We start from the raw sequence: 24,748 nt of genomic DNA, 5'->3' as shown, positions 1-24,748 counted from the left end.
AGAATGCTCCGACAGGCGTTTTTTTTAAATTCAGTTTGTCTTAAACTTAGCCAAATGCCTGCACTACATGTTATCATCCAATCTGATGGCGTTTAACTTTAACTTGTAACATATGGCTGCTCGTAAAAGTTCCCTTGGCATCAAATTTAAATGTACTGAATAAATGTGTTTGTGCACATTTAATATTGCAAAGGTGCATATATTAACCCAAATCACATAGTTTGCTAAACCATGCCAAGTAGTTTTTAGAGGCTAATTTTAGAGCCTCATATCCCAGTATCCAATATTACAGACAGACGAGTAGCAAATGATGCCCTCCAGTGCATTGTAAAGTTCTGAGAGGGTGTTCTTTATTTCACTACATCCTGATTGCGCCTAAAGCTAACCAGAGCACAAGAAAAAGAGAAACAAACAGCAAATGAAAATTAAAGATGGCCCTTTGAAGCTGTGGATTATTTTGGTGATAAATCACAAGTTCAAGTGTTCGACTGGCCTAACATGCTAACAAGAAACACAGACATTTTCAGTTGATCATTCTTAAATGTTTTTAGTATTCAAAGCAGGATGGTGGCTTGAAGAAGGAAATGAAATACCAATACTATTGATTATTTTATCAATAAATAGTGGTGTTCTGTTTTGGCAGGCAATGCAAGGACTGCTTACTGTGTGAAATATAATAATAGATGTCAGTTAAAGCATACCAAAGTGAAAGCGATTGCTTTCCTTACATTTCCATTTTTTTCTACTGTGTATCTGCGATTGCGTGTTTGCATTAATTACTAGGAAGCTATCATCCTAGACAAGCTCCCTGCTCTAAGATCAGTCTCTGTATAGTTTCTGTTTGGAAACAGAGGTAGCATTGACAAGTAAACAAGAATATTAGTTTGTGGTTTATCTTCTTAACAGGTAGTTTTTCTCTTGCTAATCACTTTGGCCAACATTTGTGACGTAGAGTGTAGCTTAAAGAAGCTTTGAATAACTCTTGATGTTGGACATTAATTGCATGTATGAGGCTGTGTTGTCTCGTCTTGCTTTTCTGTGAAAGTCACCGTGGCGTACTGCCATGAAATTTGGAATATTACACTCTAAAACAGCACTTACTCCTGTGTTAAATGACAATTACTAGTAATGCTACTAATAATGACGTGTAAGCAACCTATTGTAAAATTTGCTTTTCACATTTGTAAAGAATCAGCTCTGGCTACAGTTTCTGAGATAAAATTATTGACATATAAATGTGTTCTATGAACAGATAGCTAACAAACTGCTCACACCTCACCTTACCTGACTGTTGGCCAGAAGTAGTGTGTGTCAGATTGGTGTGTGTCTGTCTGAGTAAGAGTGTATGTCTCTGTGTTTGGGATGAGGATGAGATCAAATCTTCCATACACAAAAAGATTCCTGCTATGTATCTGCTGTTCTCATCTACCTTAGCCTGGTAGGAGATATTCTACTGCCAGTAGGCTGGAGGGGAAACTCCAAACACTAAATACGCCTTATCTGCTCCCTGTGCTCTGCTGAGATTAGGAGAGGAGTCAAGGATGCCAGCAGAAAGGAAAGGAACCAGTTAGGGACAGAAGAAGGGACTGAAAAGAACCAAGAAGAGCAGGGCAGAAAGGAAAGTGAAGAAAATAAGCAAAAATAAAGAGGTTGAGGAATTTTTGTAAAGGAAAAAGGCAAAGGAAAGAAAATAAGGAGGTAAAATAAGAGGTGTGAATAGAAAGAGTGAAGTAAGGAGAAGCCCAGATGTGGGTGCTGGGTGATGGGTGTAGTGGCTTTTTCAACCAGTTCTCAAATGCTCCACGCTTTATAACTGTCCTCTAAAGAGCGGCACAGTCAACCCAGCCTCCTCTTGGAAATGAGTGCCTATCTTTGGAGTGAAGCGCTTGTTTTTGATTCCATTACTCAAGCGAGGTGTGGGGTGAGAGGGTGGCAAATAGGGGAATTTGTGAGCGCTTGACGAGCGGGTGCATGGGGAGAAAAGCCAGTTTGGGAAGCAGTGCTGGAACCACAATCTCTGGAGTCCATTCTGTCCCTGCCGCCCTGTGATCCCCACAGCAATTAAAGGAAAGGAGAGCGAGGCCACAGGGAAGTCCAACAAATCACGCCTACGTGTAGATGCACTCAAGCTCGCTAACAAATGTATTACATTCTGTACATGTGGAAAGGTACCACGGAAAAGACAGCGAGACTCTTTAGAGTGAGCTTTATTTACAGAATAACATGAAATAGGGGATCAGAGGAGATTTTTTTAAGGTTTGCAACAAAGAGGATAACTATTTAATTTCTTTCTCTATACATGAAAACTACATCCAAGTTACTGCTTGCCATTTCTGTTCGAGCTTTAAATAGACTGTTAGCATGGTACATGATACAAAAAATCAGAAGCTGAATGAAGCTGTGATATGTATTGTAGCAATTGCACACTCAAATGAACTACTTGCATTTATTTAAGTCTTTGAAGCTGGGTTTACTTCTTCATCCAATGCCATAGCTAGAGTATCAACTTTGACATGGTGGTGGGAGGTCTGTATTGGAGGGTTTATGGACTGCCAGGGCCCTTGTTTTCTCTCTCTTTCCAACACTTTAAAAAAAAAAATTAAGAACAAACCAAAGTGATCAGGAAAGAAATAAACTAGCAGTCTTTCAGGCTGTGATGTTCAGCAAAGTCTTCTTGATTTATTATTCATTATTTTCTCTCAACTGATGCTCTTTTTGGACGTTTCAGATTGGGATGCCAAAAAAACTGATACGTCATGGCCAGCCGTCCTTTCACTAATGATGATGCTGTGAATGAAACTTGACTGTAATGAAACCACTTGGATTCAATCATATTGTTCTTTAGTTCTCTATCATATGCAAGCACATCTTTACAGTATACTATATGCGTGTGGAATAAATGAAAGATACTGCTGTCAACAGAAATTTCACAATGAGACCAACATAAATGAATGGCGCTTGGACTTAAGATTGACTTTCTTTAAACGTATCTTACATGTTTTTAAATACAATCCAGTTTTAAAACATTATTGTTCTTGGTCACTGTGGGAACTCATGGCTGACTGGTTTTCAGTCAGCCATGAGTGGGGGGGAATGGGGGAGAAAACGACTTTAAACGACAAAATTGAGTGGCTTTCAGTGCCTGTCCCGTTTGGCTCTTTTGCCATCAGAATTATTGTCTAAAGGCAAAGAAAGATGCCCAACGGATTTACTTTACCAAATTTACCATCCCAGCCTTGCCATAATGGTCTATTTGATTCACCTTTTATTGTTTATTTTATTTTATTTTCACTTGCTAAATACGGGACAGATTTGACTGGGGAAAAGAAAGGGGAGAAAGAAAGAGGGAAAGAAAAACTGTGGGGAAGAGGGATGGGGATAAAGGGCAAAAAACAAAAACCAACAAAATAAGCAGACAAAAAATACATATATATATATATATATGATCTGGATCACCTGTTGAGAAAGAAAAAAGAGAAAACAAGCAGAAGAGAAAAAAAAGTGCAACATAATAAACAACATCACGATGATCTATGGGAATATAACAGTAAATACTAAATATTAAACATTATTGTGCAGCACGTAAGATCGACAGCGCACAGTGTGCTTTGAGGTAAGAGCCAAAAAGGGTGTAGTTTGTGTGTGTGAACACCCGTGTGTACACCTGTGAGCATGAGCGCGCTTGTATTAAAAGGTTCCTTCATGTAATGATCTGCTAGAGGGTGTGGGGAGCCACAGCCCCGTCCTCCAGGGCATGAAGCAGGTATGGAGGAGATCAAAACTCCAGACATCCAAATTAAGTAATCTACGTGTATTTGTTGATGAGTGCCTACCTTTTATGAAACCAGTTTGGTCAGGATGAATTAAGAGCGGGGTTATTTTCTCTAATCTCTTTGAGAGAACTTTGCAGATTAATTTAAGGTCTATATTTATAAGGAATATTGGACGATAGCTTGAGGGATATGCAGGGTCTTTGCCTGGTTTTAGCAGGAGATTAATGTTTGCAGAATTCATATTTGATGGAAGTCTGCCCTTTGCTTTGATTTCCAACAACGTTGTGTAAAAAACTGGTGCTAGAATCGTCCAGAATTCTTTGTAGAATTCTGCAGGAAAGCCGTCTGGACCTGGAGCCTTATTATTGGGCATGCTTATCAGGGCTTCCTGGAGTTCACCTGGTGTCAGTGGTGAATCCAGTGCCATTGCTTGAGTGTCTAATAATTTTGGAAGAGTAATGTTGTCCAAAAACTGATCAATTTCTTTTTTAGACGGGTTTATTTGTAGTGAATACAACATTTTATAGAAATTCCTGAAAATGTTGTTCATTTGTTTTGGGTCATATATTGTGTTCCCAGATGAATCTTGAACAGCACCATATAGTTGTTTTTTCTTTATTTATTTTTAGCTGGTTTGCTAGAAATAGACCGGATTTATTACCATGTTCATAATTTTTTAAGCGTAGTCTTTGTACTACGAATTCTGTTTTTTTATCAATTATCTCATTTAATTCTAGTTTTGTTTTGCGTATTTTGTTCAATGTTTCCTTATCTTGGTGGGACACGTAGGCTTCTTCTAGAGATTTGATGGTTTTTTTCTAATTCCTGAATATTTTTGTTTTCTTTTTATGTGATGAGAAAGAAATTATTTTACCTCTCATCACAGCTTTCCCTGGTTCCAAAAGAACAGAAGCTGATGTTCCGGGAGTGTCATTATAGTCTAAATATAGAGTCCATTCTTTTTTAAAATATTTAATAAAGTCTTCATCTTTAAGCAGTGATGTATTAAATCTCCAGTTTTTACTTGGCATAGTGTTATTCTTGTGCATTAGTGTTAAAGATAGAGGAGCATGATCGCTGACAGCTATAGGGTGAATCTCAGTGTCTGAAATGTCGCTCAGCAGTGAGCTGCTGACCAAAAAATAATCCAGACGAGAGTAGGAGTGATGAACATGTGAGAAAAAAGTATATTCCTTACTGGTGGGGTGAAGGGAGCGCCATGCATCACAAAGACCAAAGTCGCTCATATACTGTTTGATTATATTTTTGGACTGCCAGTTACGCTGAGTCCCTGCTGTATTGAGCCTATCCATTTCTTCATTTAGTCCAAGGTTGAGGTCGCCTCCAAGAACAAGTGTGCCATCTAAGTGTTCAGAGAGTGCACTGAAAAAACCGTGAAAGAATGCGGGATCATCAACATTTGGACCATATACACTTACAATACGTAGCTTTTTATCAAGTATAGATAGCTTAATGATTAAGAATCTGCCCTCTGGATCTATAACTGTATCGAGTACTGTGAAATTAATATTTTTAAATATTAAAATTGCTACTCCCCTTTGTCTAGAATTATAACAAGCTGAGAACACATTAGGAAACTCAGGTGTTTTAAGTTCATTCGAACCTCTAAGAGAGGTCTGTGGGTCTCTTGTAAAAGGACAACATCTGCCTGTAGTTTTTTGAGTTGGTTAAATATTTTTAACCTTTTTTCTCTGGAGCCAGCTCCATCTACATTCCATGTAACAAACGTTAGTGCGCCCATAGATGTCTGTGTATAACTAGGGGTGTACGCTGTGTGTGTCGCTTAGACAGGTGGAGAGAATACATCACTTGTAAAGATTAATAAAGAGAAGGAGAGAGAGAAAAAAATGTGTGGCGAGATGCTCACTGAGTTTGACTATGTGTGTGCATATTTACTAATATGAGTACGCTTGGCTTAAGTGTGTGTATTCTGTAGGTCTGTGTGCGCTGTCTGACTGATGTAATTGTGCTGGCGTTGAGCGCATGATTGTGCGTGATCGTGCTGTGCGTATAATGTCGAAATAAAGGATGTTGTTTGTGAATGAGTGTGGAAGCAGGTGATCAAAGCAGTGAAAGAAAGTAAAAAAGAAAGAAACCAAGGACAAGGGTGAGCAGCATAAAAACAAGAGGCGGAAAAAGAGGGGGGGAAAAATGAGAAGAAAAAAACCCCCGGAAACATTCCAATTAAATCACTGACGGAGAGTGACGGTGTTAATTCTGCTATGAAATCACACTTAAGATGCGATTTGATATTGGTAAGTTAAACAGATGTTAATGCAAGTTAGTGTGAGTGGATAGGGAAAGGGTGTAACGGATTCTTATCTGGTCTGAAGTTAATAAAGCCACGGAGTGATGCTGGGGTCGCGGTAAAGCTGTCCATCCACGTAGAGCCTGTCCACAGCGATGACAGCGCGGGAGCCCTTCTGGATGAAGCCCCGTCGGATTGGGAAGAGGACCCTGCGTCGTTCCAGGATCTCTTTGGGGAACTGGTCGTTTACGCTGAAGTCCATTCCTTTTAATTCCATGCCGCAACTTTTCACCTGTTCCTTTTGTGTGAAGTGGCCGAATTTGGCCACAATAGGATGTGGTCTCCCGGTCGCAGCCCGCATGGGGCCGATGCGATGCGCTCTATCAAAGGCGATGTTCTTCACCGTGTCCTCCGGCAGCTTCAGGTGGGTTTTTGATGAAGCTTTTCACCGTAATCTCTGCGTCTTCTCCAGCGGAGCTTGTAGATCAATAACTGTCTCTTTTAATTTTTTATTTTCTCTCTTTAGCTGGGTAACATTGTCTGTGAGACATTTCACCGACTCCCTTAGCGTGGCATTTTCAGCAGCAAGCGTTTCCACCTGCTGCTGGCTGAACTCCAGGGATTCTCGCAAGGATTTAAATTCCCGGTGAAGAATCTCCACCAAGGACAGCCTTGCATCGAAACTGGACAATCGTTTGTCGATTGACTCCAGTATGTCTGCAATATCTTTGCCGGCTGGCGATGTTGTTCCGGGGGAATCTGCCGGGCGACATCGCCACTTAATTGTGTGGCTTTTTTATTATTCTTTCTTTTCTTTTTTCTTTTTTTTAAAGAACAGTACTGTCCTGCATCCATTCAGCTGCAACTCTATTTAATTTCTGTGCTTCTTCATTGCTGATTGAGTTGTAAGGGTTGCCAAGTTGCTGGTAAACATTTATATTTTTCATTGTTTTGATGGTCACTGTAGTGGCCATATTAATTTCTTAAAGTTCTCTCTTTCTCTTATATTTAAAATAACCACATTATGGGCGGACAAGCGACTGTTTTCATGCCTACTTTCGTTAGCAACAACGATGGTAAAACCATTGTTTTTCCACCGTCCGCTTGTTTATTTTCCACATAAACCTTTCACAATAAAGCTCAAGATACTGTTAAGACTTTTCAAAATAAATTGAAATAATATATATTATTTTCACACATCAAATTCCAGAATATGCATCAAACAAATGACCTCAAATAAAAACATGAAGTAACTATAAATGGCGCTAACAGTCACCATGTGGATGTAGGCACAGAGAATACCAGCATGTCCAGTGAAGATGAGTCAGAACCAGGTAGCTCCAAACAGAGGGACCAGTCAAAATAAATCGAGGATCTTATTCTTAAACGAGGGGCTACCCCTGTAGCATGGACATGGTTTCATTATGAAAAAGTCTGACATGGACCAGAAAACTGTCTGCTGCAATGGTGCTGAAGTTGTGTGGCAGCTGGAGGAGGCGTAGTAAGCAGTGCTGTATCAGTGCAGTGAGTATCTAATCAGATAGAAATTATTGTCAATTAGTGTCTAGATTTTTTTTCCTTTTTGACAATCTCTGTACCCTGTACATATGAGTAGTAGAGTAGCTAATGTCAATGATATATGACTGATTAGGTTTAGCTAATGGGTGTTTTCTTTAAAAAAACAAAAACAAAAAAAACCAATGTTATTTCCACTTTCTGATATTCTGTAATTCCATTGCAGTATAGCATACTGAAATTAACACTTTAATGACTCTCATATTCAGATAAATTGGTATTCCCTCTTTAATATCTGCTTGTGAATTTTGTGAAACAAGTGCCAGTATAGTCTTTGACATTATACCTATGTGACAAACGGCTTCTGCTGGGATATGTTAGCAATACTAACCTGCAGGAATGTATTATAATACAATCCGATAATACAATATTAGTATTTTAGTTTGATTCTAATTGTATTGTAATTTATATGATTATGGCTTTGTTTTAATTGCATACTTCAAATGTCGTACATTTTACAAAGAGTAAAAATCTTAACATTTGACAACACAAATACTGAATTCACAGACCCTTTGACACAATTACATCATTAACACAATAAGTTTGTATCTTTGGAAATTTTCCTCTGGTGAATGTTACTCTTATAAGTCATACTTTGATGTCTACTGTGTTTTCCTACTCCTACACTGTTGAAATATGGGGAAAAAACCACCCTCAGCTGACCAATTGCAGCAAACGATAGTGAGATTGTCTCTATCCTTCATCGTAGGATGATCCTAAATCCACATCACATCTCTCCTCACACCCCCGGCTTTCACATTAAGTCGAATATCGCCACTCACTCTTTGCCAGGGCTTTAAAGCAGTGCCAGTGGCCACCCACTCCAGCTCTTATCCCCTCTTCTTCTCCTCTACTCCAATGTCCATCAGTCATTGTTTCCTTCCCATCCTCCTCCTCTGCTCTCCTCTCCCGCTGATCCCCAACCTCTCGGCTTTGATCTTGATTTCTAACCAGGAAATATCTACCACGGGGCCGTCCAGCTACAATAACATTCAATAAAAGAACACAGGGGTGGCTGAGACCGGACCACTGATAGCACCACGATTTATGGGCCATGCTTGCTTATTTGCTACAACACCCAGGCACACAACAAATGCACACATATGTTTACTACCTTGTATTCAGTCACACTACATATATTATTTATGTAACCAGAAGGACACTTAGTACCTAAAAAGCTTTTTTTGGCTTTGGTTTAAATTTAAAAACAATTTAAGTACAAGAAATTTAATATTTGTGTTTTATTGTTTTCAACAGATAGAAAAAGGGCTTTTTGTTATACTGACGCTCTTTAGTATTATATTGTTATTTATATTTCCATTTCAGTGTTTTGATGAAGTGTTCTGAAGTCTTGGTATTTTTCTGTTGGAGTTAAGACTAAATATAAATCTAAGATTTTTATCTAATCTTCATAAATAGATATCTGCTATTAATATGCAGAATCTTCTGGCCAAGGACTTTTCGGTACTATACGTTCTCTGGTGTCAGTTTGTTGACTACAATAATCAGTCAGACATTAGCTAATGGGTTCCCAGACTGGACAGAATGACACCAAGCCAAGTCGGTAAGAGTGGTCTGTACTTTCTTGAGTCTCTGTTTTGTATAGAGGCTCAGCTGAGTGTCAAATTCTATTTCAGGCTGCAATCTAGTTTCTTGGAAACATCTTGACACTTCTGATAGAGGCAGACCTTTGTCAAATACTGTTTTTGTGCATGCAATTGTTTTATCTTTACAGTTGGCGTCTCTTCCTTGACAAAATTACCCAGGAGCTCGGGGAATTTGCGTTCTTTTAATTCTGAGGGATAAAAGGGAGTGGTTGGGTTTTAATACGCAAGGCCCAGTTTCTGCTGCCGGCCACATCAGGTGAAAGCGCCTCCGTATGTCTCAAGGTTTTCATTTCTGCTCAGGAACTTTACATCTGACATCTTGCTTGGACTTTGTTCCTTGATGTATAAATAAAAGCACTTGCTCTGGCCTGAAGCAAACTACATCAAATCAAACACAGGCTGGGCTGTAGTTGTTGTTGACACTTGTCTCAATCCCCTTTGTTCCAATGTCCATATCACCAGCCCACCGCACACTGACGCCTGTCCAAACAGGACTACAAATGGCTGCCGTCCCGCACTCTTTAACACTGTGTGGGACTGTGCACCATTCCTCAGTCTGCTCTGAAAATCCACTGTGACCAATGCCGTTCAACCGGACAAGAAAAGACAGTGTCCCCTTATGCCTCGCCCCTTGAGGGCTAGAACTGAGTGTGACGCTGCTACCCACAAACCAGTGGGGTATCAACCCCACTGCGCCCACACTCCTTCCGCCAAAGCTTCACCGTGATGGGACGCACCTCAGGGATTCGTTCCTCGTCCTGCTTGTGGTCCCGCTGTGGTTATCTGCTCAGGGCCAGGGAGCAGGGACAAGCGTGGGATGGAGGGGTTGGACCGGGGTGGAGGGGAGCAGCGCCGATCCATTTTAGGACAGTGAGGGATCATCATTGTCTCTCGTCTCACCCTGTCACTTACTGTTACCGAACAACTGGCTGACATCCTGTGTATTTCTGTGTGTGTGATCCCACCGAAACTGAACGGGATGTGTGGTCTTGGCACTCGAACTCACATGCACGCACCCTACAAGTCAGCGTACATTTTTTTCTCGCAAACATACACACTCCATACACAGACACACTGTCATCACTACAGGCGCTTCTAAGCAAACCTACACATCGGATTGTGAGTGGTGCAGCTCTTCCTAGCAGACTGTGTGTAGGAGGGACAGAGCCACAGGCGCTAAGTGTCTCTATAGCCCATGTGAAATCACATGTAGGCTGCGATGAGCCTCCAACCATACCGGGCGCAATCACATGGAGAAACAGAGGGAGAGGGAGCTTTAGAAGACCACCATGGATAGCAGTATGGCACAGGATGCCTGGGCTGTCTTCATGTTAAGGCCCTTTTCTTCACTGTTCCAAAGTATTCACCACTTAAAACAGATTAAGAGCTTGGGGAATAAACAGGCCCGATGCTACGAAGTGGGGAAAACACAGGAGGAGGGTTTCAGGAATTAGCGAGCAGGACGAAAAGGAAAGAAGCCTTTCAGGAGATAATGCCTAGAGAAGCAATCAGGATTGTTCCAATATTAAGGCACTTGTGATGAAACAGATGAATAGATGAACAAAAGGGGGGGGGGGGGGGGGGTAGAATAGACACTTGGATTGCTTTATAGGAGAAGAGCTCCTTTTTGTATTTTGAGATGTTCAAAAGCTCAGTTTTGGACTGAAATGAATGGATGACATTGTTATATGGCGTCTACTGTAGTTCTTGTTGTGTTTGTTGTTCAATTACATCTCTTAACTCTTTATTTGAACTAAAAACATCACCCAAAGTAATCCCTCAGGCAATACGGTCAGCCTCTTTCTGTTCATTTTGGCTTGGTTGGAGATGGAGGAGGTGGATGGTCTGATGAAGCTTTGCCAGCATGTCCCCATACTCTTGCTCCACATTTTCCCATTCAGTATTTTTGCCTGTGGGACTTCTGAGAGTGGGAGAAAAACATCAGATTAGATTATGTATCAGAGTAGTTTCCTATGGGATGGTGTGATATAATATTTTGGCATTTTGGGCCTTTTAATAAGTTCATATCTAAGGAAGACAACACTGAACACTTCTGATATAATGGGTATGAAACATTTTATTATATGTAACCCTTCACAGCATGCAGTTGCTTAGAAAATGTGAGAAATACAGCACATATGATTGAGAGTTCAAGTAAGTCATTTAACTCATGGAGATATCTGAGAATGCTTTACCGTACTTTTACTTATTGCTGGCACGTAGAGCATCTGTATTAATAACAGTAAAGCTGTTTTCACACAGTTTCTTTTTCTAGACATTGATGCAGCTGTTTGGTTAAAAATGTGTGAGTTGGCCAATTAAGCTCCAACTGAGGATGTATCCAGTCACCGAAGGAAAATTTACAGCAAGTGAGAAGGCATTTTCTGTACCTGTCTTCTGTACTTAAAAGACAGGAACAGAAGATGCCTGTACCCTTTCCTGCACTAAACAGAGTATTTCCAGAAGTTAATTGTGATTATTTAACGCTATTGTTGGAGGATTTTGAATTTTTAAGCTAATATGTTTTTTGTTTTTTTTTACCGCACTAAGAAATTAGTGTCAGAAGGAGCTATCTGGGGTTTATGGGTGTAAATGAGTAAACAACTCTATTCAGAAATATTTAGTTCTGTTATTAAAACTAATGCAAAAAATTCTGGTGTAACATCAACAGAGGAAGATGGAATCATTTTGTAGGTTGTTTTACAAGACGTTTTTAATACAACATCTAAAAAATGTGACACACTTGTGATTACTATTATTATTATTATTATTAATAATAATAATATTTTACTAATATTAAAACATTATTTAAATATCTAATGTAATTTTACACTTTTGTGGAGTAGGATGATCATGGGTTGTTACAACATTACACTGACAGTCTTCTGTGTGGAAATCCTTAATCTTGGCATTAATTGAATACTACCACGTATCTAAACATTATTTAGACCTCCATAGCGAAGGCAGGACAATGCATTAGTCCCTGACCAAAGAGCCATTTATGATTCGAGAAACATGAGAAAGAGCATCAAGGTGTTCCCCCGGCCTCCAAACTCCCAAGATCCCAATGCGATTGACCATTTGCAGGATTTACTTGAGTAAAGTTAAGTTACTGTGAGGATCTGCTGCCTATGCTCCGGTATGATACACCACAAAGCAGTGCCAAAGTTCATGTGTCCATGCTCCAATGCATCATAGCTGTTTCTCTCTATTATTGTAGGGTTTTTACCTTACAATAGAAAGCACTTTATAAATCAAACTGAATGAAACTGAAAAACAGCAAGTGGTGTTAATGTTGTGTATTACAAAGAGTTAGGCTGGGGCTTAACTGGTATTTGAACTAATGTGGAGCAGCTCAAACCTCTGGCTTTTACCCATAAACCACAGCATTAGCATCACACACTGTAAAGTCAGTTACGTTGTAAACTTTTGACAGCGCTTGTGAATTTATGTTGTGGTCAGCATGTTCTCGGACAGACAGACAGCACTATCATGAGACTTGATAGAAAAGGTTAAAACCGAATCTCGGCCAAAGAAACGGCTACAAAGTTCTGAAGCAGGCGCACGCACTGATCAACAAAGAGAGAAAGTGAGAGGGAGCCTGTGAGAGCGAGCGAATTGCTGTGTATATATAATACAGAACGAGCGCTGAAGACCCGCGTTACAGAAAAAAGGGGGTGTTTAAAATAACATTTAACTAAGTTGCCATAATGATGGTGATGATAATAGAAAATGCCACCAGCGAGCATGGTGGGCGTTATTGTCCCTTATTGGCCCCCCTGCTGCTTTGATTTGCACAAAAGATGTGAGAGGGAGGAAGATGATTACCATAACAAACACACTTGCAGACGCACACTTCCCCAGGGAAGTGTCAATCTAAGTGGAAGAGTATGTTGACATTTATAACCATCTGGGGGGGACATGGTACCCCTCAGATGCTATTTCTCAGCTGCTTAACTTCAATTAGGAAGGCCAGAGAGGGAGGGAGCGCAGCGAAAAGGGAGGGGGGAGCGGGGGGGTTAGGAAATCAGCAATGGGGACGAATTGTTACCGAATGGTTAAGTGGCGGCAGAATGGGTGCTAAGGGGAGAAACACATTTATGGGTGTCTCCTAAAGAGTTTGCATTGTGACTCGGCCTTTGTGGCTTCACATTGATGGAGGACTGCTGATGGCTATAGGAGATTATGTATTGACAGAGGATGTAAATGCAGACCGGAGCCTTTTTTTTTTTCTTCTCCATTTGCAGACTGATTACACTGGCAAGGTCTCGCACTACCTTGAAGTTACATCTATTCTCCCGAAACACAAACAAATATCTTTTTTTTAAGGTCAGTGTCAAAAACCGCCGCCCAGTACTCTAAAAATTGAGATGGTAGATCCCAGCGGGGCAGAACAAGAATGAAAGACAGAAAGCGGGGTGACAAAAAACACGCCAATAATAAAATGATGAACAGGGGGAGGAAAAAAAAAGGTCCTATTGGACAGGAAATAAAGTGTGCTGTCAGTCAGTGGCTGCGGCGCTGCCAGAGTCACATCTCCCAGGTTATTGCTTATTGTTTACTCCCTTCTGAAAAGGTCAGAGGTCACCGCGACCACATCTATTTTTCTCTCCCACCCACTCGCTCCATTCTTCTCCGAGCACATGGAGGAACAAAGAGCCATGGCGGGGGTGGTAGCAGGAGAGGGATGGGGTGTAGAGTTGGGAGGGAGAGGGGGGCGGTGATGGAGGGGAGTGGAATTAGAAAAAAAAATATAGAAAGGGAGAGCAGCGATCAGACAGCGCTGATAAGAAGAGGAGGCAGGGGCGGGGTGTTGCTGTGAGCTTTTCGGGGAGGGGGGGGGGGGGCAGCAGTGGTGGGGAGGATCGCGGGGATGGGGGTGGTGGGGGGGCGTGATGTGTGTATTCAACTCCGGGCTGACTCCTCTTATGCTAATACAGCCAATTTCCTCTTTTATTTCATTTCTGGAGCCGAAATCTGCGATCTGCGATAAGGTTGCCGTGGCGACCGCCTGTTCCCCGGGCGGATGCGGGCAGCCGTGTGATGGAGATGTGTAAGTCGGCGGGAGCAGCAGGGAATGAATAATTTAAAACTCCACCAAGCTGGAGAGATAAGAGAGAGCAGGGCTGAGGCCTCTCTCACTCTCTCTCCCGCTCTCTGTCTCTCACTCACACACACACACGTACACACAGACACACACACACAACTCCTCACCCTCCATCTCTCTCCCTCTCCCACAATCCATCACTTCACCTCACCCTTTCTAACTCTAACCCCCCCCCCCCCCCCCCCTACACTTTCTATTTCTCTCTCTGGACATCTAAGGCTTCATCCTCCAAAGCAAGTTGACCTCCAAGGTCAAGGGCATGATGGGTAATTGAACCAGTGGTTTGGGGGGGGGGGGGGGGGGGGGGGGCGGCTGGGATCAGGCCTATGGGTGATACAGCAGAGACAAGCTGAAGGCCTCAATCTGCCCGCTTCTCCTCCCGCTCGATTCAAATGTGATGATTCTGCACTGCTGAGCTGAAACCGCCGAGCACGCGAGCATTCAGCAAACTTCGCGTACTTCAAGTTAAGCCCACTTGGCTCGTGCAATTCATTAGTCACTGAAACAACAGCCGCTCTCCAGCGTGCCACAATGGTCCAACACTCGAATGTAAAACATGCTTGGAATAGTTGAGCGTGCTCCTTTAGAAACGCACCGAGGCAGAACAGGTGAGGTGTGGTTAGTAATGTAGTTACAACACTGAACTACTCTTAAAGCTTCGTTGCTGATTTCGTCAGAGTGTATGAATTTGTTCTTTTGATTCTGTAAAGATAAGCACTGTATGCTGCAGGAGTGAGACGGATCTGAAATATGTGATCTAAGTAATTGTCATGATGGCAAACAATGTTAAGGCATCCAGCTCTTTAAGTTGGTCTGTAGTGAGTTATTACCACTTTATGCATTACAGTATATCCTGAATTGTTATGAGATTTACATTAGTATTTTAAAATTTCCTCCACCTCAGCAATAAAAATTGCAACTTAAATGCTAATATCATTTTTTGCCGTACTTATAAGTGCTTTATTTTTCAGCCAGTAGTCAATGTTTTAAATGTATACATCTTTTTTTGTCACTTGGTGATTTACTCACCACTCTAAGAACATATTAGTTGTATGACTTTCCTGTTCCTTATGGGATCTTTCATTTTCAGTATTATTTACTTAGCTCCATTCTCACAAGAGTCATCACTTTGTATTATTACATATTAGAAAATAAACCTTAGTAATCTAGCAATCCCCTATGAGCACATGGCAACAGTGGGGAGAAAAACAACTCCCTTTTAATAGGAAGAAACCTCTGGCATAACCAAGTTCAGATAAGGGCTGGTGGATGAGAGCAAAGAGAGGACAGAAAAGAAGAGAGCAGAGATGACAAACGACATTCCAGTAAAGTGCAATAGTGAAAAGGGAGATTCCAGGTGATGAGTGCTTTTACTTTCAGTACTTATGCTTGACTTATACTTCCGTCAAAGTATTTAAAAAAAACTAAACAACATTTTATTTATATTTTTGCATTACTACTAAGTTTTTCACTAGAGCCTCTGGACCCCACCATGACCATCAGTGTCACATTAGCATAAAATCATTGACCACCTGTATCCATCTGTTAAATTAATGCCGTTGACACATGTATGTTTCTCATAATATTTTATAGATGATTTTTCTGTTCATATTTTATACTTGCTCACACCAATTACCAAGTTCCATTTTTCTTATATGTAAACTGATTCTTACTCTTATCTTGGACTTAGTATGGCTGACAGTATATATCTCTTTGCTTTACTGTCCACAAATCGCATTTAAACAGGAAACAAAACCAAAAAGCTATAAATTGGTTGAACTGTTAGCAAAGCCTGACATATTATGTATGGAAACGTGTGTGGAAACGTGTAACCCCTGACAACACCACCCTGCTGCTTTAAAGACCCTGTAATGTGCCAGGTACACGGCAGAAAATAGTACTCCAATTTCACCGCTCACTCCTGTTTAAACCACATTAGATAAAATGGTTTTGTTTACTTAGGTAATAACCACAATCATTTAGGTTAAAGGTATTTGCATTTTCTACTAATCAGCTAAGAGAAATCTGTCAAAGAAGAGGCAAATAGAGTTTTTCACAATAATCACTGCACATCAGAACCTGTTGCTGGTTAACATTGATTTCACTGTTCCTGGGCTTTACTGGAATACCTTTACCCCTTCAGTACTCAAAGGCCAAATAAGTTTTAAGAGCACACTTGATTTTTGGAAAACGGTGTCTAAAATTTAAATATATAAATTTTATGAGGGAAATGAGGTCATTAAGATGATATGCTACAACAGTTTAACTGGAAACTGATGTGAGATACTCAAGGGGATTTTCTTCTTAATTCCAGCTTTGTGGAGGTAAGGTAGGTCACTGGCTCGGCCGCTCCGCTGGTTGGGGCGGCGTGTGTTACGTTACATCTCCGACTCCTCTCTGTCTGGCCCCGTCAACCTGTTTTCATTCCACAGCCGTAGCACGAGGTTTTATCGTCATGGAGATAAACCAGGGTTATAAACACCCTGCAGGTCATGTCCAGGTGAGGGGTTTGTGGTGAGGTGTAGCTGGCTGGCCGCCGCCTCCCTTCCCCCCCACCTCCCCGGGTGTACGGACCTGTCCTTAAAAGACACAAGCGGAGGGGAAAATTGGAACAAAAAAGCTGATTCATAAACAAGCCACACAGGGCGCCCGCACAGGTAATCTCAGCCCAAGCGTGAAGCCTTCATCCCCATGGCGCCAGGAGGCAACTCGCCCCGCCAGGACGCACAAAGTCCAAAACAAAGTTGGAGGTGTTCAAAAAACAAAAACCTAATAGACTGTATTTAAATGCACCTTCAGTTGCTGATAGTTCACCTGATAATTAAGGTTTAAGCCTTTTAGATTAATGTGCTAATTTACACGATATTTTCCTAAATAAGCTTTTTAAAGCAAAGTCACTTCACAGCCTGTTTGCCCACCGTCTTTCATCTGAGCTGAGCATCTCAGCCCACATCTTCCTTGGTCTTCTTCACATCAAGGGGTTATAACTTGTTTTGTCTGCAAAGTGCAACATCTCACATTCCTTCATCTGGCTTGTCCTGCCTACGAGGAAACACGCCGAACAACACGTACAGCTCAGCAACAAACATGCAAACAAACCAGAGATGCAGAGATCCAAACAGGCTGCGTTTCCTTCAGCAGACACATGGTGGCACTATGTACTTATTGGAGTCCCTGCAGCTGAGGTTCCCTCCATCCTGCCTTGAACCTAGAGTCCCACACCGAGCAGATCAGAGGTAAACACACGCACGCACACACGCGCAAACACCTAGCAGATACTCCAGATTGCATTGATAATACTGAAAATATTGGCCCATAGAAATAATACAACACCGTGATAACAGAATGCTATCTGGTTTGATCATGATACCACAACTAAACGCAAGCAGAATATCAACTCCTGCAAACAAGAAGAATGAAGAAACTGGGCCTCACATCAGCGGCATGACAAAATAAAACAGGACTGACATCCTCTGTCGGACACAAGACAAACCCAGTAGCTCAAAAAGCTGCCATATCGATGCAGCTGATGAAAATGACACTGATTTCTTTTAAGTGTGGGGGGGAAGAGTGGTGTTTCAGCTCCTCTATGTGAAGCCATGTAAATAGAGCGGTTTTAAGAGGCTTTCAGGGCTGCGTGTGAGCAAATATGATTTCATTAAACAGGATATGAGCTCTCTTTTCTGATGGGCCTTAATCTAGATTAAGGTTCGTCTGGAAATTCACAAATAGATGTTGGAAGAATCAAGCAAATTAAGCGCACGCCAGTCATCAAATCTATTCAAACAGGGTCAAAATAAAGAGGAATTTCTGCTCTTTATTCAAACATTATTATCTCTTTAATTAAATTATTCCCAAATTATTCCTCTGTTAAAATTGTAATCTATATAAAGGAATAATAATAACTTTAATATATTTGTTTTAAATGAGGAGATTTGCCTGCATGGGATGCACATCAGTGTGTTTTCTTCTTTTTTTCCCCTTTTTTGAAAGGCACTGGTAGATTTACATTTGTTTAATTATGGAAGCTTGCGATCATCTATCTGAACTGCGAATGTGAGGGGAGGAGAAAATAAGGAATTGTGGGGGCCTCAATTAAATCTGATGTTAATTAAATCTGATCTTGTTTTGTGTATTAATCAAGCGGCAATTTTAATCTAGTGAATACACAGGCTGTAATAAGAAATGTGGATATAGAGGGAGAGCAAGAATTATTTTAATTTCATGCTTGTGATGAATGTTTTTTAATATTTTATTTAGCTGAGTTGCATTAGTTCCCAATCTCCCCCTTCTTCTTCACCACCACCACCACCCCCACCTTCCACTCTCTCTTTATGCAATCTGAGCATCAGATTCATCCAGTGCAAAATGTCTGCACACATATAAAGAGAATGGGGAAACAGCTTGCATGAATAGGCCTACATTCAATGAGGTGTCTTAGAAGAACTTCTGGTGAGTTATTATGTGAAGAAGTCTTCTGTGGAGGAAAAAAAATAGACGTATAAAGGGTAATATTTCATTTACTTTCCCCCCCAAAGTGTTCAAAGGAAGGGGCCCTGTTTGCACGTAAGTCACCTTTCTTTCATTTTCACCTGTTATGCTCAAATACTTAATACACCCTTAACCTAATCTGGACTTCTGTTTGTGCATCAACCTCCTCACGAGTGTGTGCCCATGCGCTGCATGTGTGTGCGTCAGTGTTAATTATGTTTACATCAGCATTAAGCCGCGCTCTTATCAGATGTACTATTCCTTTTCAGAGGCAGGTTCTTGGTAGAGTGACACCAGAGATAAGTGGGAAAATTTACTCTGTGGTCAGCAACTCTTTCCACAGATACACACCCTTTATTTCCTCTGGTTATTTTAAGCAAATGTTCCTGCTGAATGCAGAGATAGGGAGGAAAAACACAACCTCTATCCAAACCACATTAGGCTAATTAACAAACTCATTTAAAGTCGCAAAAATATTGATTGCCATACATTTGTAGAGGTGGTGGCGGTGGCTGCAGCAGCGGTGGGGTGTGGGAAATAAATAAATAAGAGTGTGGCAGGTGTATGTAAATTGTTTGTTGGCAATGGAGAAATTTAAATTACAGTTCAATCAGAGAGGAGGAGAGAGGGGGAAGAGAGCGGTGAGCACCCTGTGATTTCCCGTCTCCACGCTTAGTTGATATTTCACTGGGTGCGGATTGAGCGCTACGGGTGCATTTCACACCCTGAATGAGAAAGGCAATCTCGCTCAGCCGACTAGAACAATAATTAGAATGGAGATTAAATAAAAATAATTAGAAAAAGTTCATCTAGTTTTGATGTATTAATTATTCCGCCCCTGCTTTATTCCAAGTCTAATTATCTGCTTCAGTGAAAATGCCAAGATTTTCTGTGAGTCATAAAAAATTACATTCATGTAATTATGTCAGCAATTTGGGGGGAAGTCAGCTAAGCAGAGCGTCGGCTCTCTACTCCCCCCAGTTTAAAGTAAGTAACTTCTAACTACTTATAACTTATAAGTTAATACAGTCCCTTTCAAGCCAGGGGTATAAATAATAGAATGCAATGGGAGATTATTTACTCTTTAAATGAGGAGCTGCTCTCCCAGCTCCCGACACTTCCCGCCTTCACACTCACATGCTCTGCACACCACAATGAAAACAAGACGAGTTTTTATCCATTCTTGGTCAGTAGATAATAATTTGCATATAAATGGAAATATTTATTGTGACAAAAAATAAGGAAAGGGAGATGTAGGAAGTAATATGCTCATTTTTCAAAAACTCACGGGGCCCAACTGTGATATCTGTATTTTAGGAGTCAAGCAGTTTAAAAAATAAGACGAACCGAATCTTTAAAAAAAAAAGAAGAAGACGACGAAGAAGAGAGAGAGAGCAGTGAGAGAAAGAATAAATAAATAAATATCAGGGGAAGAAAGGGAGAGGGGAGCCAAGGGAACCTTTTAAGATGTTTACTACACAAATGGAGTCTCCAGAGAAGACAGCGTCCTGATGAAATTTGAGAGATAGCTGTCGACATTCTGTACTTTTCTCCTGGCTGTGTAGATGGAGGCAGGCAGGCTGGAGGACTAAGCTGTAATGACTTCCCTTCCTCTACCTGACTCACTGGGGGAAACCAATAAAGTTACAAAAATAAACTTTACAGATGTGGAAAATGTATTACCAAGATAGGAAATAGGTGACTACACTTGAAAAGAAATCACATATTGAAGGTGTGCCTGAAAAAAAGGGGGGAAAAAAAGAGGGTATGGAAAGTTAAGGTAAAAAAATTCCAAATGCAAATGTAAACACACGTTACATTTAGTTTATTCAAAGTGTAAAGTGATACATAAAAGCATGAATATCTTCAACATTCTTTTTTTTGATAAGGCACACGAGGTGGCACGGAACGTAATGCTCGGCTTACACAGTAATCAGTCAGACCCGGCACTTTGAAATGCAGAAAATACATAATTTAATGTTTTTTGGGTGGGGGGTACATGTTTCATGCAACATGTTAAATGGGCTCTCAACATGTAAGGGAAATTTTCATTCATAAACTCATAAACACCTTTATAAATAAATTCTTTACAAAGCCTTAAAGAAAAAGTACCAACTTTCTACGACCTATTTTCAAATCCTCGTTACTATTATTCATTAAATTGTAACAAGCATAAAGCACTGTTAGTGCACACTGAGGGTGGTGGTGGGGGTCTCCTATGGGGAACATTCAAATAAAATGTATGAAACCATAGGTAGACGGAGCAGATGTGATTGTGGAGGTGTGGGATGCATGTTAGCCTAAACCGATTGAAATCAATAGGAAACAGGAAGAGGTGTAGAATATTACACAGTCAGTCTTTCTGTTAGCGTGCTTGCTTCCCATGTAATGGCTTCACATGAGCATACATACATATGAGGCCCCACAGCAGTGAGCTCAGAACAGATAAGGGCAAAGGCTTTTTGACTTTCTATTTCCTTTTCAGAAACCCAGCCGAGGCTACAGCGGTGAGGTTCCTGCACCAGTCATCGCAATGTTGTATAAATTTGCTTGATTTAGATGGTCCTGAGTCCCCAAGACCGGTTACAGTTAAATCTCATGAGTGAATGAAAAAAATCCTTCTGAAAGATGAATTTTTAGACACCCACACCCCCAAAAGCATGAATTTTACTCATGTCACGTCTGTAAAACGGCATTCAGACAGTCATGAGACAGAAAAATGGAAAAGGTTTACTCAAGAAACCAACACTTTTAGTATGTGTGTTTTTTAAGTGGTTTAATGTAATGTTTTCCTTTAGAAAATTTATTTCATATGAGACCAACATTTCTGCTTTCATTCTTTGTACGGGTTTTCAAAATTTCCCTTATGCGCTCAATGTCACTGTACACTTGAAATGGCAGTTAAGTAGTTGTTAAACATACAGCTGTCCACACTCTACTGCAAATCTGAAAATAACATACTGCCATATTTTGTTCAATTTAAGCATCAGGGAGCTACCTTTATGATTTGAATAAACAACATCTGAAACTGTCAGTTGTTCAGCTACTACATTCACTAGAAACCTGTGGTCAGCGAAGTAACAAAGGACTGCACCGGCAGCTTCATATCTGATATTTAAATTACCATACTAGCATATATGAAAACTGATATCCATCTTACCATAAAACATATTTTTTTTGTAATCGAAAATGTGCACAATACAACAGCAAAAACGATATTTTTTATAAAGCAACATTTCAATATGACGTGCAACAGGCTTTTTAGCGATATTTTCTCATCTTGTGCAACTTTGGGTTCTTTCTTTTAGCCCTTTATCTATATTTGCATCTGCTGAGGAGACACCATGTAGGAGTAGTAGTTATCAGGCCCTCATCAATGCAAGCAGGAAACATACTGATTAGAATATGAACAGACCACAGAGAGAGGAAAGTATGGCCACGCATACACTCACACAGAAGTTTTGCAAGATATTTGGCTTTTTTCTTTGGAAATGTGCGTGTCGTGAAATGCATCTTGAGCTTTCAGATTGTGACCTAATGCAAGAGAATTTTCTTTAAAAGTCTGAAAAAGCTAGAGCGCTGTTCCTCCCTAATTTTATTCATCCAAGGTTTCAGCACAAAACAGGTGACTCAAATCCACATTCACAAGCAGTCCGTTTCTAAAAGCTCACATTTGTGATCACACGAACAGTTTCTGGTACTCAGCTGCTCCTCTTGCTTTGAGAAGCACTGAAGTGTGTACAGGTCTTCTCTGCATTGTGAGGTAGCTGTGACCTGGGTAAGGTTTAAAAGAAGTCCAGGAGCTTAACTGCACTTCCACCACCATTGTTAAAGTTCCAAACATTGACTCTGGCTTTGGCTGGATACACAATACTTAACAGAACAAGCTCTGAAACTGGTACTTCCATTTTTTTATAGTTGGTCTAAGGGAATGTGTGCTTTACAAAATCCTGTTAATCATTTGATGCTGGGTTGTTTTTCACGCCACTCATTTCTCATTCATCTATTATTTATTATATTTTCTAAATGGTTTATATTTGTAATATAGTGTATATCATTCATGACTTACATTTGTGCTTAGACAGTTTACTAATATTTTTCAATCAAACCAGGGTATATTTGTTTTGTTGTTTTTTGCATTGCTCATTTTATCAACTAACTCTTACATTCGTTAGAGAGACAATTTGTTTAAATTTACCAGCAAGACTCACTTGGAATCAAGGATAAAATGCTCACCCATACTTCATATCCTGACCTCACATCCATCAGATTAATGAACGTAGTCTTGGGCACAAACATGAACTGTACATGGACTCAAAGATGACCTGAATAATTGGTGCTCAGAAAGACAACCTGACAAGAGTTTACTGGTGAAAAATCCCTGTAGCCTCATAAAACACAAACGCTTAAATTCACACAGCTAGTTAGAGGGGGCAAAAAAAATAGAAAACAGTCCTGAAAAAAGTTTTTACTCCAAGTAACAGTGAAAAAGTGCAGTCTCTGAAATGTATTCAGAGATAAAAAGCAGAGATAAAAAGTAGAGATATAAAGTAAAAAAAAAAAAACAGTAGCTTCTTGAAATACAATCCTACTAACCTTTTTTGTACAAAAATAATATAATAATAAAATAATATTAGTACATCAGAATACAAATATTAAAATCTAAATTCTAATTCTAATGAATCTACTCAGTTTAAACCTGTTATGTAGGACACAAGCAGAAAAATATCATTTTAAAAAATGTTCTGTTGCCTGAATTGCAGAAGGTGACTTTGCCTCCACACATACACAGTAACACTAGTACAGCGCGGGGTCACAGTGGGATCCAGCGGGTGGGAGAACCCTACGATCTGTGTAGTGTCTCAGACTGGGAAAAGAATCATAACTCAGAACGTAAGGAATAGAAAGTACAGATATTTGTTTAAAAAAATGGGGGGTAAAAGTAAAAAGTTATCAGAAAAATAAATGCTCGAGTAAAGTAAAGATACCTAAAAATTCTACTTAAGTACAGTGTTTGTAAGTATTTGTACCTTGTTACTTCCCACGACTGGAGTAGTATAATCTCGATTACCTTAACAGTTTTTGCCTTTAACTACTGAGATGATGCATTTAATAAATGAACACTGGTGGCAACGCTGCTTTTTTTTTCTCAACATTTTATTTTACAAATAATACATAATTGATACATGCACACATGACAGTCCTGTAGCTGGTAAAATTACTTCATAAGGTCAATTAGAGCTAACCAAAAGCCTGAAAATCAGTTGCACACACACCTAAAATGGCTCCTAGCTAGGGCATGTTATCGAGTAATTAAGGTCTTTACTATCCGGTCCCAAGCTATGTCTGTCCAAAGCAAAACCCCAAATTACTGCTCACTGTTTGAGCGTGGGAGAGACAAGGTAACTGAATCAAACTGGATTGTACACGTGGCAGAAACCTATATAAAAGCACCTTAGAATGGAAAAACTCCAAATATGTTTACTAATATAACACACAAACATGAGATTAGTTGAGTAGTGAGTCCTCACTTTGGCAGACAAGAGTCACTTCTGAGGTAGCTTTGGCTTCCCGGTGGGAATGTCAAAATGTGTGCATTGGTATTTGTGCAAATATTAGTGCTTCTGTGCATGTTAGCTATTAACCACATGGATGTGGATCAAAGGAAAAAGTGGTACAAACCCTGGTCAGTGAGTTGTGTTGACTTACCTGCGGCCTCCAGCAGCTACTTTGCTGGTTAGACTGTGAGTGTGCAGCAAAGAAACATGCAGTTCAGTACATATATTATCACAATGTGTGGAAATGAATTCATAATGAAAAGAAAGTTAGAGCCCTAGAAGTTTTCATTTGATAATTCATTCTGATTATGATGATCTTCAAAAAAATCTCATGTACCCGAATGAATGTTGTTTGACGACAGTTGCTC

This window comes from Neolamprologus brichardi, chromosome 17 (assembly GCF_056152115.1).
Source record: "Neolamprologus brichardi isolate AB-2024 chromosome 17, ASM5615211v1, whole genome shotgun sequence".
Classification (NCBI taxonomy): domain Eukaryota; kingdom Metazoa; phylum Chordata; class Actinopteri; order Cichliformes; family Cichlidae; genus Neolamprologus; species Neolamprologus brichardi.
The sequence above is the reverse complement of the archived record's forward strand: the minus strand, read 5'-3'. Positions refer to the sequence as shown.